We start from the raw sequence: 17,112 nt of genomic DNA, 5'->3' as shown, positions 1-17,112 counted from the left end.
AAACCTCGTATACCTAGTTCTTGCTCAAAGCTTTGGTTTCTATGAGCCTTCCTACTAGCTGAGATAGCTTCTGCACAGAGAAGGCAATTTAAACTGTTTGGCTGGACCTCTCAACTCCAGAGCGTGACACGCACATATGTAAATGTGGCCACTTGGTAAGAGCCTGTGTTACAAATAGACATAATATGAGATATATATGTTTGTGTGGGTGTGTATATATATATATATTTTTTCTGTTAGTTTTGCTGTGAACTGATTGCCACCACTGGCCTTTTGCACATGTCAACAATGGCACTTGATTTAACATTAGTTTCCATGTCTTACTTGGATTTTAATAATGTACCTCATGCATTTCACCACTCTATTTAGCTGTCAGAATTACCACCAACAAATTACCGTTATTTTTGAACCCATTAGCACTATTACTCATAAGTGATTAAAATCTGAATTTGAATATGAAAGCAAAGACTTTATCTCCCTTCAGAAGGCAAATACATCTTGGAGAGCTGAACCAATAACATTTTAAAGGATCATACATTTCCGAATAGTTCCCACTTACTCTAGTGTAATCCTGCAAGGTCCATGATGGGGCTCTAATGACACAATAGCAAGCCACTTGCCACATCTTTGTCACTCTGAGGTCCCTATTTGTCAAGACTGTGACAGTAAAAAGTAGTATTTTGGCAAAATGGGTTTCCAAAGCTAAGAAAACAAGATTTCATCAAGATTTCTGACACAATAGAATGATTCAAGAACCCTCCCTCCCTCTCCAAGAAAATACAAGCATTCTTACCTGATTCAACCACTCAAAAGAGTTTCCGTGTCCCAGGAAAGCAAATAACAGCCCAGAATTCTGTTCTCCTTCCCCTGGAAGGTTGCTTGGCTGAGACTTTTCAGTGCTTTCTGAAATCTACTGAGGAAAGATTTTCACAGTCATGTCCAGAAGAGTTCAAGTTCTCATTAGCGTACCTCTGTGGGCTCAGTACATGGATTGAGATTAAAGGGTATTGATAACAAATGGCTTATTAGCAAACTCTCTCCTGTGACTGCCTGATAGTGAGGTAGAAGTTGCAGTAGGCCTGCTGGGCTGAAGGTCACTTCAGATCTTAACACAGCCCTCTCAGCACGTCAAGTTCTGTGCGATGTCTACAACCTGGATCACAAAAAAAGAGCACCTGCTTTACTTACCACTTGGTCACTCAGTCAGCAATCAAGAGGGAGTGATAATGTATGCTGGACATTAGCGTGGGCTGTGGGTCCCCTAGGGCAATGTTTATAACAATTTCAGAACAGAAAAGTGATTTTAATTTTTACATTCTCATGGACAAAAAGAATGCAAAGCTTTAGATGAAGAATGTGAATAATGAATATATAGCAGGAAGAGAATGTGTGCATCCATTCAAAACTATATTGAAGGGTAACCAAGACATGGAAACAATCTAAATGTCCATCAACAGATGACTGGATAAAGAAGCTGTCATATATTTATACAATGGAATACTACTCAGCCACAAAAAAGAATAAAATAATGCCATTTGCAGCAACATGGATGGACCTGGAGATCATCATTCTAAGGGCAATAAGCCAAAGAGAGAAAGAAAAATACCATATGATATCATTCACATGCTAAGAGTGATATCATTCACTTGGAGAATCTAAAAAAAAGAAAAGACACTAATGAACTCATTTACAAAACAGAAATAGACTCACAGACATAGAAAACAAACTTATGGTTACTGGGCGCTAGGGGGAAGAAGAGTGGGAAAGAATAAATTGGGAGTTCAAGATTTGTAGATACTAACTACTGTATATAAAATAGATATACAAGTTTCTTCTGTATAGCACAGGGAACTATATCCAGTATCTTATAGTAACCTATAAAGAAAAAGAATATGAAAAGTAATATATATGTATATATATGACTGAAACATTACGCTGTACACCAGAAATTGACACACTGTAACTGACTATACTTCAATAAAAACTATATTAAAGGAAATAATTTAATGGCAAAAAATTACTAAATGTTGTTTTAAGTTTACAAAAATGGGATCATAATGTTTTGTAAAGTAAACATTATTTATATGTGTGTGATCATAAAGACTGTAAGAAAGCGCAGAAAAAAATGTTAAGAAGAAATTATCTGGTGATAAGATTATGGGTGAATTTTGTTTTCATCTTTTTGATTCTTGGCATTTTCTGTAATAGCCATATAGCATTTTTGTAATGGGGAAAATAACATGTTTTCCCTCATCTCGAAGAATATATACTGTATAACAGCATGAAGTTAAGCAATGGCCCATGAGAAACAGAGAAAGAAGCAGACCAAAAAAGAGAAAGGGCCCAGATAAATAAAACCAGAAATGAAAAAGGAGAAGTAACAACTGGTACCACAGAAATACAAAGGATCATAAGAGAGTACTATGAACTATTATACACCAATAAAATGGACAACCTAGAAGAAATGGACAAATGCCTAGAAAAGCACCATCTCCCAAAACTGAACCAAGAAGAAATGGAAAATATGAACAGACCAGTAATGAAACTGAATCAGTAATAACACAATTCCCAACAAACAAAAGTCCAGGACCAGATGGCTTCACGGATGAATTCAACTAAACATTTGCAGACGAGACAACACCTATCCTTTCCAAACTATTACAAAAAATAGTCCACTTTTCAAATTCATTCTGTGAAGCCAGCATCACCCGGATACTAAAACCAGACAAAGACATTAAGAAAAAGAAAGTTTCAGGCCAGTATCACTGATGAATATGGATGTAAAAAATCCTCCCCCAAATATGAGCAACCCAAATTCAACAATGCTTTAAGAGCATTGTGCACCATGTTCAAGTGGGATTTATCCCAGGGATACAAAGATAGTTCCATACCCATAAAATCAGGGTGATGCACCACATTAACTAATTGAAGGATAAAAATCGTATTATCATCTCAAGAGATGCAGAAACAGCTTCGGACAAAATTCAACATACAATATGATTAAAAAAAAGTTTCTCAATAAAGTGAGTATAGAGGAACATTCCTCAACATGCTAAAGGCCATGTATGATAAGCTGACAAATAACATCATATTCAATGGTGAAAAGTTGAAAGCGTCCTCTAAGATCAAGTCAAGACAAGGATGCCCACACTCACACTTTTATTCAACATAGCAGTTGAAGTCCTAGTCACATCAATCAGACAGAAAAAGAAATAAAGGAAATCCAAATTGGAAAGGAAGAAATAAAACTGTTACTCTTTGCAGATGACAGGACACTATACATAGAAAATCCAAAAGATGTTATCAAAAAACTACTAGAGCTCATCAATAAATTCAGTGAAGATGCAGGATACAGAAGTGATATACATAAATCTGTTGCCTCTCTATACACTAACAAGAAAATATCAGGAGTAATAAAGAAAACAATCCCATTCACAAATGCATCACCAAGAATAAAATACCTAGAAGTAAGTCAAACTAAGGAGGTAAGAGACTTGTACTTGGAAAACTGTAAGACACTGATGAGAGAAACTGAAGATGACATAAACAGATGGAAAGATGTGCTGTATTCATGGATGGGAAGAATTAACATAGTTTAAATGTCCTTGCCTTGGGCGGTAGGGTCCATACTGCCCAAGGCAATCTGCAGATTTGACACAATTCCTATCAAGATACCAATGGCATTTTCCACAAAACTAGAACAAATAATTCTATAATTTATAGGGAAGTATGTAAAAGACCCAGAATAGCCAAAACAATATTGAGAAAGAAGAACAAAGCTGGAGGTATCATGATCCCATATTTCACACTATACCACATAGCTACAGTAATCAAAACAGTACAGTACTGGCACAAAAACAGACACGCAGATCAGCAGAACAGGATAGAGAGCCCAGAAATGAACCCATACCTACACGGGCAATTAATCTACGACAAAAGAGGCAAGAATACACAAATGGAAATAGACAGCCTCTTCAACAAATGGAGCTGGGAAAACTGGACAGCTACATGCAAAAGAATCAAACTGGACCACTCTCTCACATCATGCACATACAAAAAAAAATCAAAATGGATTGAAGACTTAAACATAAGACCTGAAACCATAATATTTCTAAAAGAATACATAGGCGGTACTCTCTTTGACATCTTCTTAATATTTTTTTGGATATGTCCCCTCAGGCAAGGGAAGTAAAAGTAAAAAGAAACAAATGGAACTATATCACACTAAAATGTTCTTGCACAGTGAAGGAAACTATCAACAAAACAAAAAGGCCACCTTCTGAATGTGAGAAGATACTTGCAAGCGATATATCCAACAAGGAGTAAATATCAAAAAGTATACAAAGAACTCATACAACTCAACTTCAATAAAACAAACAACATGATTAAAAAATGGGCAGAGGATCTGAATAGACATTTTTCCAAGGAAGACATACAGACGACCAACAGGCACATGAAAAAAAAATACTAAACATCACTGATCATCAGGGAAATGCAAGTCAAAACAATAAGTCATCACTTCGCACCTGTCAAAACAGCTATTATCAAAAAGAAAACAAATAACAAGTGTTGATGAGGATGCGGAGAAAAGGGAACCCTTATGCATTATTGGTTGGAATGTAAATTGGTGCAGATACTATCAAAAACAACATGGAGAGTCCCCCAAAAATTCAAAATAGAACTAACACATAATCCGGTAATTCCACTTCTGGGTATTTACCTGAAGATGAATGGATAAAGAAGACATGATATAGAGATACAGATATAGATATATAATGGAATATTTCTCATACATAAAAGAATGAAATCTTGCCATTTGTGACAATATGAATGGAGTTAGATAGACGGCATTATGCTAAGTGAAATGAGTCTGACAGAGGAAGACAAATACTGCATGATTTCACTTATATGTTGAATGTTTAAAAAGAAACCAAATGAACAGACATAAAACAGAAACAGAGTTATAGACACAGAGAACATATAGGTGGTTGTCAGAGCAGAAAAGAGCAGGAGAGGAAAGAAATATGCAAGAGAGATTAGGAGGTACAAACTTTCAGATACAAAATAAGTGAGTCATGGGTATGAAATTTACAGTGTGGGGAATATAGTCAATAACTATGTAATATCTTTGTGTGGTGACATATGGTAATTAGACCTATTGTGGTGATCATTTTGAAATGCATAGAAATATCAAATTACTATGTTGTGTAACAGTAACAAACATAGTATTGTAACTTAGCTATACTTCAAAAAACAAAACAAACAAACAAACTCATAGGAAAAGAGATCAGATTTGTGGTTACCAGAGGCGGGGTCAGGGGAGGGGGAATTAAATGAAGGTGATCAAAAGGTACAAACTTCCAGTTACAAGATAAGTAAGTGCTAAGGATCGAGCGTACAACATGATAAATATAATAACACTGCTGTGTGCTATATATGAAAGTTGTTAAGAGTAAATCCTGAGTTCTCATCACAAGAAAAATTTTTCTGTGCTTTTAAAATTTAGTATCCGTATGAGATGATGGACATTCACTAAACTTATTGTGAATCATTTCATGATGTACGTATAACAAACCATTATGCTGTACACCTTAAACTTACACAGAGTTCTAAGTCAATTGTATCTCAATGAAACTGGAAGAGAAAGAGAAAATTAAACAAGAAAAAAGGGGAAAAAGAGTTAACTTGGGGAAGCCAAATTATTGATGAGGGACAGTTTCTCACAATCAAAGTATTGTAGCCAATAAATGAGGAAGGAATGACAAACTTAGAATCTAAATGCTTTGCAAACCTCTAATGAAATGATGGGTATAGGCGACCATCACCAACAGCTGGGCTGATTACGTCGCCAGGAGAGAGTCAACCAGATACTGGAAGCCTGAGTGATGAACACAACCTTACCTTTCCAGAATCCTTACCAAAAAATTAAACCTAAACTGGATCAGCTTCTAGATCTAGCTGCTTGTTTACAGGAAATACAGGAGACAACTGAGTATTTTAGAGGACTATGTGGGGATACAGTAAGCAAAATCCAGACTGCGAGAGATTCTGTAAGACAAATGAGCCACTTCCTTAAACAAATTGGAAGTGGAAAGATGGAGGTGGAAGAGGAGGAGGAAGGGGAAGATGGGGAGGAAGAAGAGGGAGAGGAGGAAAATATAAGGAGGAGGAAGAATAGGGAGGGGAGAGAAAGGCAGGGGAGGGGGGACCAGGAAGGGGAGGAAAGGAGCCATAGATTAAAGGAGGCTGAAGAGACATTATCAGCCGACAGTATGCTGTAAGCCCCAAAGCATCATTATTTAGAAACTGATTCAAACAAATCATTTTTTTAAATTATGAAACAACTGGGAAAATTTTAACACTAGTTAGATAGTTAATAATATTAAGGAATTATTGTTTAGAATGTCAGTGTGATGATACTGTGGTTATACTTTTTTTAAAAAATCTTTATCTTTTAGATATATTCTGAAACAGATAATAAAAGAAAAAGAAACAATGCCAAGGTGCAAAATTCAGACTGATGAATAGATGAGGGACAGATAGAAGGACAGATGGGAGGACAGATGAGTGGGAAATGAGCTTTGTTCTTGAATGTGCCAGTGGGCAGCAGAGAGGCCGTCAAAAGCACTGCAGCAGATGCTGTGGACTACTTCACTCGACACCCTTTCTAAGCCCATCTAGTGTGCAGGGGCCAGACCCTCATTTGCCTTGAGTGCCAGATGTAGTTTAGGTCCTGTATCTCGGATGCATCAGTGGGGCCTTGATTCAGGACTGAGCTACTTAGGGAGAGAGGCAGGGCGTGGGACATCCATCTCACTGGTTTGTATCATGGCAGCGCGACCCTGAGCTGGTTCCTTTGACTACTTCCAGCTGCTGCAGCTACTTCCTTATTCCATAACCATGGCTGGGACAGCCCATCCCTGAGCAGCTCAGGTCTGCAGTTTAAGTTGGAGAGTTGTTCCTAGAAGCTCAATCTCCATTCTCTGCATGTGATCTCTATCCCTTAATTTTAAAAAGCCCTTTCTTTTTAAAAGCTAGCAGGAGTGGATTCTGTTGTCTCCAACTAAGAATTCACCCAAGCTGAATGCTCACAAAGGTGAGCACTGGACCTCCCTTTGCAGAATACATACATTTCAATCATTGGACACTGTGTACACCAAGCCGCCTGTGGGGACAGTTTTAAAGTTAAAAATGATGAGTCGTTTGGCACAATGGACTTTTCACTAGGTCTGAAAAGAGATTAATTTTAAGTACACAGGGCTGCCCTAGTGGTACCTTGCCCCTTTATGGATTTTACATGGGACTGAAAAAATTCCTTTGAGCCTGAAAGCTGTTCCTTCATCAGTGGACTATTTATAGATTCATCTTTTCACTTTCTCAGTTGCATCTTGACCTCAAACCACAAGCAATCGAAGAGACAGCAGAGTCCCTTCTGTTCCAAGCTGGAGAGAATGTTTCTTATTAAACTCCTTCTGCACCTGTCACACATTGAGCTGAGAATGCCACTCGGATCTGTGCTTCCCTTCAGTTAGGAGCCCAAGTTCCTTCCAAGAGGGAGATCCCAGCGTTGACCACGTCATTATGTCAGGGCACAAGAGGAAGACGCTGCCTGACAGACATGTGCACCATGGCTTTCCTTCCCCTGGGGGTTCTCAAACCCCATGTTCCCAGCAACACTGACCATCCTGCTTTTCTTGGAGAAATGATAGATAAACTACTCCAGGGCTACAGAGTTCCTCTCCCCAAATTTAGTCCAGTCCTACTTTCAACACAAAGGACAAAAGATACAGAGAGACATTGAGGATATGGACAAGACTGCAATTTGGAATCTGAAGATTGAGGCTTTTCTCCTCAGTTATCTTAATTCCTCTGAGCTGCATTTTCATTAGTGGAAAAATAGAAATCTACAAAAAACTACCTTGCTGAATGATGCACATAGACAATGTTTTTTAAAAAGTTCTTTGCTAACTCTACCGCAGGATGCAAATGAGTTATTATATTAATTAAGCTGAGTGTGGATGCCTACGCATGCTAGGTTCCGTGCCTTTGAGATGTTATAGCACAGTTCTTTTCTTGGTTTATTCCTCACGCTTGGTTCTACAGAGCTCCCTGTTAGAGTTTGACAAACTCAGCCTTGGGGAGGAGTGTCTTGTGCTATTTTGAAAACATCCAGAGGGTTTAAAATTTAGGTAAAATTGAAATTTCAAAACTTCCCTACTCCCCTGCTGTTAGTTAAACACTATGGGTCTATATACCCTTTACAGAGTATTTGGAAATTATTCCCTGATGGTTTATCTCTTCCCAAAACCACAGATAAGAATCTATCACATTTGGCAGTGACAAATTTGACCTGTTTCCCATGCAAGATTATGATGGCAGATTGGAGGAAAGCAGGCTATCACTGCATTTATCATTTCAGGGACAGGGTAACTGAAAATTATATCTTTCAATGTAATTTTTCCCTTCTACATAAATCTGAGATGCTTAGCATCTACACCTGTCCTATGTACATGTGGAAAACGTACCACACTGACCTTTGATAGAACTTGGGAAAGAAAGGACCAAGAGAAACAAGAAGGAAGTTGCTTGTATCAAAGTCTAGCCTACTCAACATTCTATCTGGCCAATGAGAAAAAGGATGACCTGAGTGGAGCTTGACACAAAAGCACATTGTCTTTCTTATATTAGGAAGACCAGCCTGAGGAGGAACCCTACCAGGTAAGAATTGCTCTCTCCCCTGCCCAGAGCAAACGTACTTGAACCATTCACAGAGAATCCCCTACTAGATCAGTCAAAGCATCATGCCAGACAGTAAATTTTCACCATTTCTCACATTCTCTCTTGCTGTAACTTGTCTGACTCGTTCGTGAGGATAATCCACTTAAGACCCAGGGAAATAAGGGAAAAGTTCTTGCTCATGTATCCTACCTGGACGGATAATGTCTGCTGGAGGACTTAACATGGTGGACTTGTCATTGATTTGGAAGGTTATAAGAGTTAAGTGGCATCTGAAATATCCAGGCTCAAAAGGTATGGCCAATGAAATGAGAGGTACTATCTGTCTGATGCTTCCTTCACTGTGTGAGGCCAGACCAAGCCCTGTGTGAACCAGATGCTGAGGAAGGACACAGGTCCTGAGGGGCTGAGGTTAAGGTAGAGAGTTCCCGCTTGAGATAAGTGGGTTCCCCAGGAACCAAAGAGGCCAGCCCAGGAAGTCTAGGAGAGAAAGCCAGCGCTTGATGATATGGGGAACCCAAGCAGGAATCTCAAGCTTGCAGGAGCCAAAGGCAGGATCCAACTCAGATATGGAGCCAGGACAGGGCCAGGCAGGGATGGAATCTAAGATAAAGTAGATGAGGCACAAGTCCAAACCGGTTGGTGGTCTTGGGCAAAGACCCAGATCACCTAAAGGTAGTGTTTGTGACTCCATTTTACAGGTTAGTAGATTAAAGAGACTTGCGTGGGTTGGGCTGGCTATCTCACCAGGATTTGCAGGACAACAACTTACTGTGCTGTTACTATGTCCCTTACTAGGCCAGGCCAAGGAGGACAGTCATCTTTTTAAAATAAAATAAATAAAATAAAATGAAATAAAAATGAATCAAAATAAAATAAAATAAAATACTTACTGAACTTTTAATATCTTCCAGACACTGTTCTAAAAACATTACATGATCTGCCTCATTTACTTATAGCAATCCTTTGAGGATGGTACTATTCCCATCCCCATTTACATCTGAATTAAAAAGAAAAAAAAAACATTCAGAAAGTTAAACAAATAGCCAAAGGTGGACAGTAGCATGTAAAACAATGAAGCTAGAACACTCCCTTACACCATATACAAAAATCAACTCAAGATGGATCAAAGACTTAAACATAAGACAAGATACAATAAACCTCCTAGAGGAAAACATAGGCAAAACATTATCTGACATACATTTCAAAAATGTTCTCCTAGAAGAAATAAAAGCAAGAATAAACAAATGGGACCTAACAAAACTTACAAGCTTCTGCACAGCAAAGGAAACCATAAGTAAAACAAAACGACAACCTACGGAATGGGAGAAAATTTTTGCAAATGAAACCGACAAAGGCTTGATCTCCAGAATATATAAACAGCTCATATGACTCAATAAGAAAAAAATAAACAACCCAGTCCAAAAATGGGCAGAAGACCTAAACAAGCAATTCTCCAAGGAAGGCATACAAATGATCAAAAGGCACATGAAAAAATGCTCAATATCACTAATTATCAGAGAAATGCAAATCAAAACTACAATGAGGTACCACCTCACACCAGTCAGAATGGCCATCATTCAAAATTCCACAAATGACAAATGCTGGAGAGGCTGTGGAGAAAGGGGAACACTCCTACACTGCTGGTGGGAATGCAGTTTGGTGCATCCACTGTGGAAAACAGTGTGGAGATTCCTCAAAAGACTAGGAATAGACTTACCATATGACCCAGGAATCCCACTCCTGGGCTTATATCCAGAAGAAACCCTGTTTCAGAATGACACCTGCACCCCAATGTTCATAGCAGCATTATTTACAATAGCCAAAACATGGAAACAGCCTAAATGTCCATCAACAGGTGACTGGATAAAGAAGAAGTGGTATATTTATACAATGGAATACTACTCAGCCACAAAAACTGACGACGTAACGCCATTTGCAGCAACATGGATGCTCCTGGAGAATGTCATTCTAAGTGAAGTAAGCCAGAAAGAGAAAGAAAAATACCATATGAGGTTGCTCATATGTGGAATCTAAAAAACAAAAACAAAAACAACAACAACCAAAAAAACAAAGCGTAAATACAAAACAGAAATAGACTCATAGACATAGAATACAAACTTGTGGTTGCCAAGGGGGTGGAGGGTGGGAAGGGATAGATGGGATTTCAAAATTGTAGAATAGATAAACAAGATTATACTGTAAAGCACAGGGAAATATACACAAAATCTTATGGTAGCTCACAGAGAAAAAAATGTGACAATGAATATATATATGTTCATGTATAACTGAAAAATTTTGCTGAACACTGGAATTTGACACAACATTGTAAAATGATTATAAATCAATAAAAAATGTTTAAAAAAATAGCCAAAGGTCATACTGCCAGTAAAAGACCAAGCTGGATTCAAAATCCAGTCACTCGCCTTTAGAGCCCTCTAGATTAACCATCAGTTACACTGAGCAACAAAAGCACCTGCCTTTGCTAGTATGAATATACCCAACATCCCTAAGGTAATAATAAAATAATGTCTACAGAGTAGTCAAAAACACAAAGCTAATAGAAGGTCAAATATTTAGAGTTAGAGTCAGGAATTGAGAAAAGAGGTAGGGATTCTAAAGTCATCTAGCCCAACCCCCATGTCAACTTGATAAGTTACTTGCCCAAAGTCATTGTCATGGAGACTTGCAGCACTCATCCGTATTCGGTCCTCCACTCCTCTGCAGACTCACAGGAAGCTTTCCATCCCCCTGGTAGTCACTGGTCAATGGGCTGGAAGTGGCAGTTACACGTATCACCTTGGGATTGAGGTATTAATGCGGAGGCATTTGAGAAGAGGTGGGAGTTCTCCATGATCTCTCTTCCTCTGCTCTAGTGACCTTGATAACTGCATGTCCCAGATGACCAGGTACTAGGTTCCTGAGTCATCACTTAGAAGAAATGTACCTCAGAGTCATCAGACCAGGACTGTGCTTTGCATAAACCAGAGGTAAATGTTTATGTATTGAGCAACCAAGATTTTATCACAGCAAACCCCCCACCCATCCTAATTAACACAGCCACCTGATTAATACCAGCTGATGAAGAATGACTCCTTAGCTAAATTATACATCTTCTTTTAAAATTTCTTTCAGTCCATAAATGCCACAAATCAAATGGAAGAAAACAGGGAAGAAGCTCCTTGATATTGATCTTGGCAATGATTTTTTGGATATGGCACAAAAAATACGAGCACCTAAAGCAAAAACCAACAAGTGGGACTACATCAAACGAAAAAGCACAGCAAAGGCTACAGTCAACAAAAGGAAAAGGTAACCTACAGAATGGGGGAAAATATTTGCAAACCATGTTGTCAGATAAGCAGCTAATATCCAAAATACATTAAGAACTCACACAACTCAACAACCAAAAAATAATTCAATTTAAAAATGGGCAGAGGAACCAAATAGACATTATTTCCAAAGAAGACATCAGGCATCCAAATAGTGAACAGGTACAAAAAATGATTCTCAACATTACATTTCAAAATACAAAAAAAAAAAAAAAACTTTCGAATTTAGAGACCACATTGCATGCAGTCCCAACTCTAAGACACAGTTAAAAATGGGAAGGAAATGTACAAGGCGCCCGGGTCACAGACACTTCTGACATCAAGTCCATGCACTTTATACCATAGGGGAGGCTCCCTGCTCACGCAGGGATTGGTGGTTTTTAATTTACATACAGCTCTAACCCGCTGTTCTTTTCCTTCCAATCAGAGATTATTTCTAGAAACAGACACACAGGTAGCAAAAGTGGTATCTCAAATGAAAATGACTCAGTCCATGACAATAATCAGTGGCCAGAGAAACAACTTGAGTCCTTTTTTTTGTTCAACAATCTCTAAGGTAGTAGATGAGTGTGAAACATATTTGAAAACATTTTCCTCTAAGATTTTCTCTTAAGCTTGGGGCTGAAAAGAAAGAACTCCAAGTTTTAAAGCTGTCGAAAATATCAAGAGGGAAACAGACAAAAGCATAACTAGAGTATATGTAACTAGAGTAATCTGTTTCAAAACACTACAATGTTTTATTAAGTTGGGATCCAGGGAACTTTTTTATTTTCTGCATTTTATTTACCCATATTTAATAATTTCTGCAGTGATCATGTATTACTTTTGCGGTACAAAGGTAATTTTGGAGGTAGGGAGTAATTAGGTGTGTTTGTTTGTTTGTTTGTTTTAGCAGAGATACTGGGAATTAAACCCAGGACCTAGTGCATGCACTTGACCACTGGGTTATACCCTCCCCCTGAAATGTAATTTTTTTTTTTAAAGGATGAATGCAGGATATGAAAAAGTCACATAGAGGAAATACTGTAATTCTCCAACTGGCTTAAAAAGGAAGGTGTCAATTCTACTAATGTATTCTTATGCATCATCAAATGAAGAATAACCACCACTGAAAACAGTTTGTTTCTTTTTTTGGCTATATGAGACCCATCTTGGTTGATCATATGGGATTTTTAGAAATAATGAGGCCTCAACTAATTTAGTTAGGACTAATGGAACAGAGGTGGTTCTACCTGCTTATTCATTTCTCTAATCAGAAAACTGGTTGAGCTGCCTTTTCATGCCCAGGTGAGTGAACCTTGGATGCATTGTGAGATAAAGGTTCTTCTGAATTGGGTAATGATATTGGTGTTTCCATAAGAGAATTGATACCACCATGTGGCATAAAGTTGTGACCAAGTTGTTAAGCCCGTTGCCTAGCAAATGAGTTCGAAGGTAAAGACATGATTGAAGACTAGCATTTTTTCCATTCCAGAGTTCCTATGTTCAGAAAGGCTTAACTACTGGTTCAGCCTTACCACTAATCAATTTGAACAGATGCCAGGGTAAACAACTGGTATACCTGTACCAAGGCATTCTTGCTGAATTTCAACCAGCCTTAGTAAGTTTCTTTTTAAAACCTGGAATTATGAATTAGCTGGAGAGTTTCTTTATTCAAAGACTCAATCATTGAGCTGTAAGCCTTATAAATAGAATGAGTAGTCATCCAAAAAAAAAAAAAAAAGCTCCCCATCTCATGTCACACTGCTGAAAAATAACCTCAACCCATCATGAAAGAGACAGGCCACCAACAGGACGTTTTACACAGGCCCTTAAGAGCAACATTAAAGAGAAAAAACATCAAAAAACTGGCATGATGTTCCTGACAGGCCTGCGAGCACTGCTGGGTGAGGACACCTCCAGCCAAACCACAATTCCTGCCATAATGGAACTGAATTATGAGATGAAAGAAAACATCTTGCTCTGGGTTAGGCAGGTTACAAGCCAAATTATCCTTGAAAAGTCTTTGGAGGGAGGAAAGGACAAACCCCATTAGTAGAGGAGAAAAATGAAACCCTAAGCAATGCTTAAAATCTTGCCCGGGAAGAAGACAACTGCCGACATCACACTCATATTGAAGGCGGAAGGAAATAAGCAGACACATTTATCAACAGCTCTCCCAAGGGTTAAGGTGTACTTTACAGCCGGTAAGTAGCTGAGTGAAACTTGCAGATGTCTGCAAGAGAACTACACAGTAATTAATACTGTGTGTTACACATGAAAGTTGTTAAGAATAAATCCTGAGTTCTCACCACAAGGAAAAAAACTTTTTTTTTCTTTTTGTCTTACTTTGTATTTATATGAGATGATAGACGCTCACTAAATGTACTGTGATAACCATTTCGTGATGTAGGTAAGTGAGGTCATCAAGCTGTACAGCTTAAACTTATGCGCTGTATGTCAATTCTCTCAATGAAAGTGAAAGAAAATAATCATACAACGAAAATAAGAATGAAAGAACAAAACAGAGAAACTACCCAACCAGATCATGAAGGGCCTGTCACATCTGCAGCCCAGTGAAATAGAAAGATTTAACAAACAAAAAAAAACTTCTCTCTGCAGATTCTCTGCATGGGGAATGCAAGACACGTGCAAAATAAATGCAACACGAGTTTAAACATTAGCATCCTAAATAAAACACTGAGGGGACTCATACCTAGTTTGAAGAATTAGGGAAGTTTTCATAAAAGAGGCAGAATTCAAGCTGAACTTTGAAGAACAAAAGATTTTGCCAGGCCGAGATATAGAGCTTGAAGCGTCAGTGCCAGCTCAAGTGCAGGGAAAGGAAAGCCCAAACACACATGTATTTAGTCGCACGCAATGTGGTTTGGCTAAGCGGAGGGCAGCAGTTCTCAATCTTTTCCCACCTTAACCTTCCGAAACACATTTTTCATAGGTGACCCTCTCCCACCTTCATACTCCAGTTATGCCAGAGTTAAGACAGGATATGGTGGATGTAAGATTGCCGGCTATCTGGTTATAAGCTCACCCGCTTTCACCCACTGGTCCGTTACAACAATGAGCTTGAGACCCATTAATGGAGGCTTAGTGCAAGATGCAATGAAAGATGCAGTTCAGGGAAGTTATAGGCAGGCAGAACCTGGAGGTTCTCAAATACCAGGCTGAGGGATTTTAACTCATGAAGGCAGTAAGGAGTCCCTGAATATTTCTGAATAAGATAAAGACCTAAATTGAGCTGCATTTTGCAAAACAAACATGCTTCTGACGAAAGTGGGTAGAATGGAGCAGGAAGAGTCTCAGAAAGGATGCTTCTTTCCTGTCCCTGGTCATGGCAGACATCACTAATGGATCAAGGGACTCTTTCTTGAGAAGCCCAGACAGAATCTCCAAATTCTTTCCAACTTAGAGCTCTAATGGTATAGAAGGAGATGGGGCTGAAAGACAGTTGGAACCCAATAGCCACCCTGTGGCTGGAGTCAGACCCCATTTAAGAGGTGAGACCCCCCATATGGGAGGGAAGCAGAGTCAAGGTGGTGTGTGGAGGTGGCAGTGGAAGTGGAAAGAGGGGATACGTCTGGGAAGTGTGGCTGCAGTGTGTCACCAGGATTTGACACTTGCTCAATGTGACAGGTGAAGGAGAGGGGAAACCCAGGCTCCACTCCAATTTTTTAAGATTAGTTAGTGGCACCACCATTTTCTCCCCAAAAAAGGAAACTTGGGAAAACAAATTGATTGTTAAAATGGATTCAGTTTGAGTATTGGCTACAAACATCAGATTTAAAAGCATCAGAAGGCCTAAGGCTGTCTGTGACTACAACACAAAACAAAAATCTCATGAATACAGCATTTCCTACAAGATTCCAGCAAATTTTTTAAAATGCATCTGGGAGAAAAACAGACCTCCTAGTCTCCCTAAAAGAATTACAACATCGTCCAAGATTTCTGGCAGAATCTGGAAGAGGAAGAAAGGTGAAAACGTGATTGAAAAAGAGTTTTGTTTTTCTTCCTCATAAGAAACAGGAGGAATGACTCCTGCTTTGCCTACCAGGCCACGGCTGCCCGGGTTGCAGCCTCTAGTTTCCTGCTCTATCTTTCAACCTCTGCTCTGCATCTGACTTAATGAAACAGGTAAAGCTTGATTAAATTATAAGATCCCCTGTTCTGCCTCTAACTTGAGATCAATTTTCATGCAACAGAAGTCGGGGCCTGTGTCCAGAGGGGAGGAGCTGAATTTTTAGCCATTCCCTTTGCAGAGAGAGGATAAATAATTGTCATTGTAAACTTAAAAATGATACAAATAAACTTATTTACAAAACAGAATTAGACTCAATGACATAGAAAACAAACTTGTGGTTACCAAAGGGGAAAAGGGGAGGGGGCAATAAATTAGGAATTTGGGATTAACAGATACACACTATTATATATAAGATAGATAAACAACAAGGACTTACTGTATAGCACTATATTGAACATCTTATAATAACCTATAATGGAAAAGAATATGAAAATGAATATATATACATATGTATATCTGAATCACTTTGCTGTACACCTGAAACATTGTAAATCAACTATACTTCAATAAAAAACAAAATATATAAAATTGTTCCTCTTATTAATATAATAACATAAAGATAGGGTTATGATATTCAATTACCATAATTCAGGGGTTTAAGCGTTTAAGAAAGTTATAGCCTGCCCTGCCCTGTAGATGACCTGGCCAAAATTCTCCCCATTTGCCAATTTGTAGAATTGTTCTGCTAAGCAATAGATCCTGGGTCTGGCATAACATTCTATAACAATACAAAATAATTTCTTCCAAAGGCTATTTTTCCTAAGGTCTTAAACCAGCACATCCTTTGCTTATCAGAAAATTGTCTGCAAGAAGTACTGGCAGTGGTGTGCTGCTGGATGGTTAAGAACTGGCTTTCCAGGGAAAAAGCCCTAGTATGTAACATCGGCCGATTTCTGTGGTGTAAATACTCCTATTGGGGCTGCTTTCAAGCAACCAACAAAAGTCATGGGTAGTGAAGTTGGTAAGATC

General features: G+C 38.6%; 1 protein-coding gene across 4 annotated transcripts in view; it reads right to left on the bottom strand.

Annotated features, from left to right (window-relative positions):
- The window catches only part of LOC105081868 (putative neutral ceramidase C), an 82,088-nt gene that overhangs the window by 60,514 nt on the left and 4,462 nt on the right, over nt 1-17,112 (bottom strand). For 2 of the 4 annotated variants that reach the window (XM_074374013.1, XM_074374016.1), the window contains exon 2: nt 794-1,153. The gene's annotated coding sequence lies outside the window, so the exon portion shown is untranslated. The remainder of the gene's footprint in view (nt 1-793; nt 1,154-17,112) is intronic. The other 2 variants (XM_074374015.1, XM_074374014.1) reach the window with 2 other exon arrangements.

This window comes from Camelus bactrianus, chromosome 11, assembly GCF_048773025.1.
Source record: "Camelus bactrianus isolate YW-2024 breed Bactrian camel chromosome 11, ASM4877302v1, whole genome shotgun sequence".
Classification (NCBI taxonomy): Eukaryota; Metazoa; Chordata; class Mammalia; order Artiodactyla; family Camelidae; genus Camelus; species Camelus bactrianus.
Note: the sequence above shows the minus strand (reverse complement) of the source record. Positions and strands in the feature narration are given on the sequence as shown.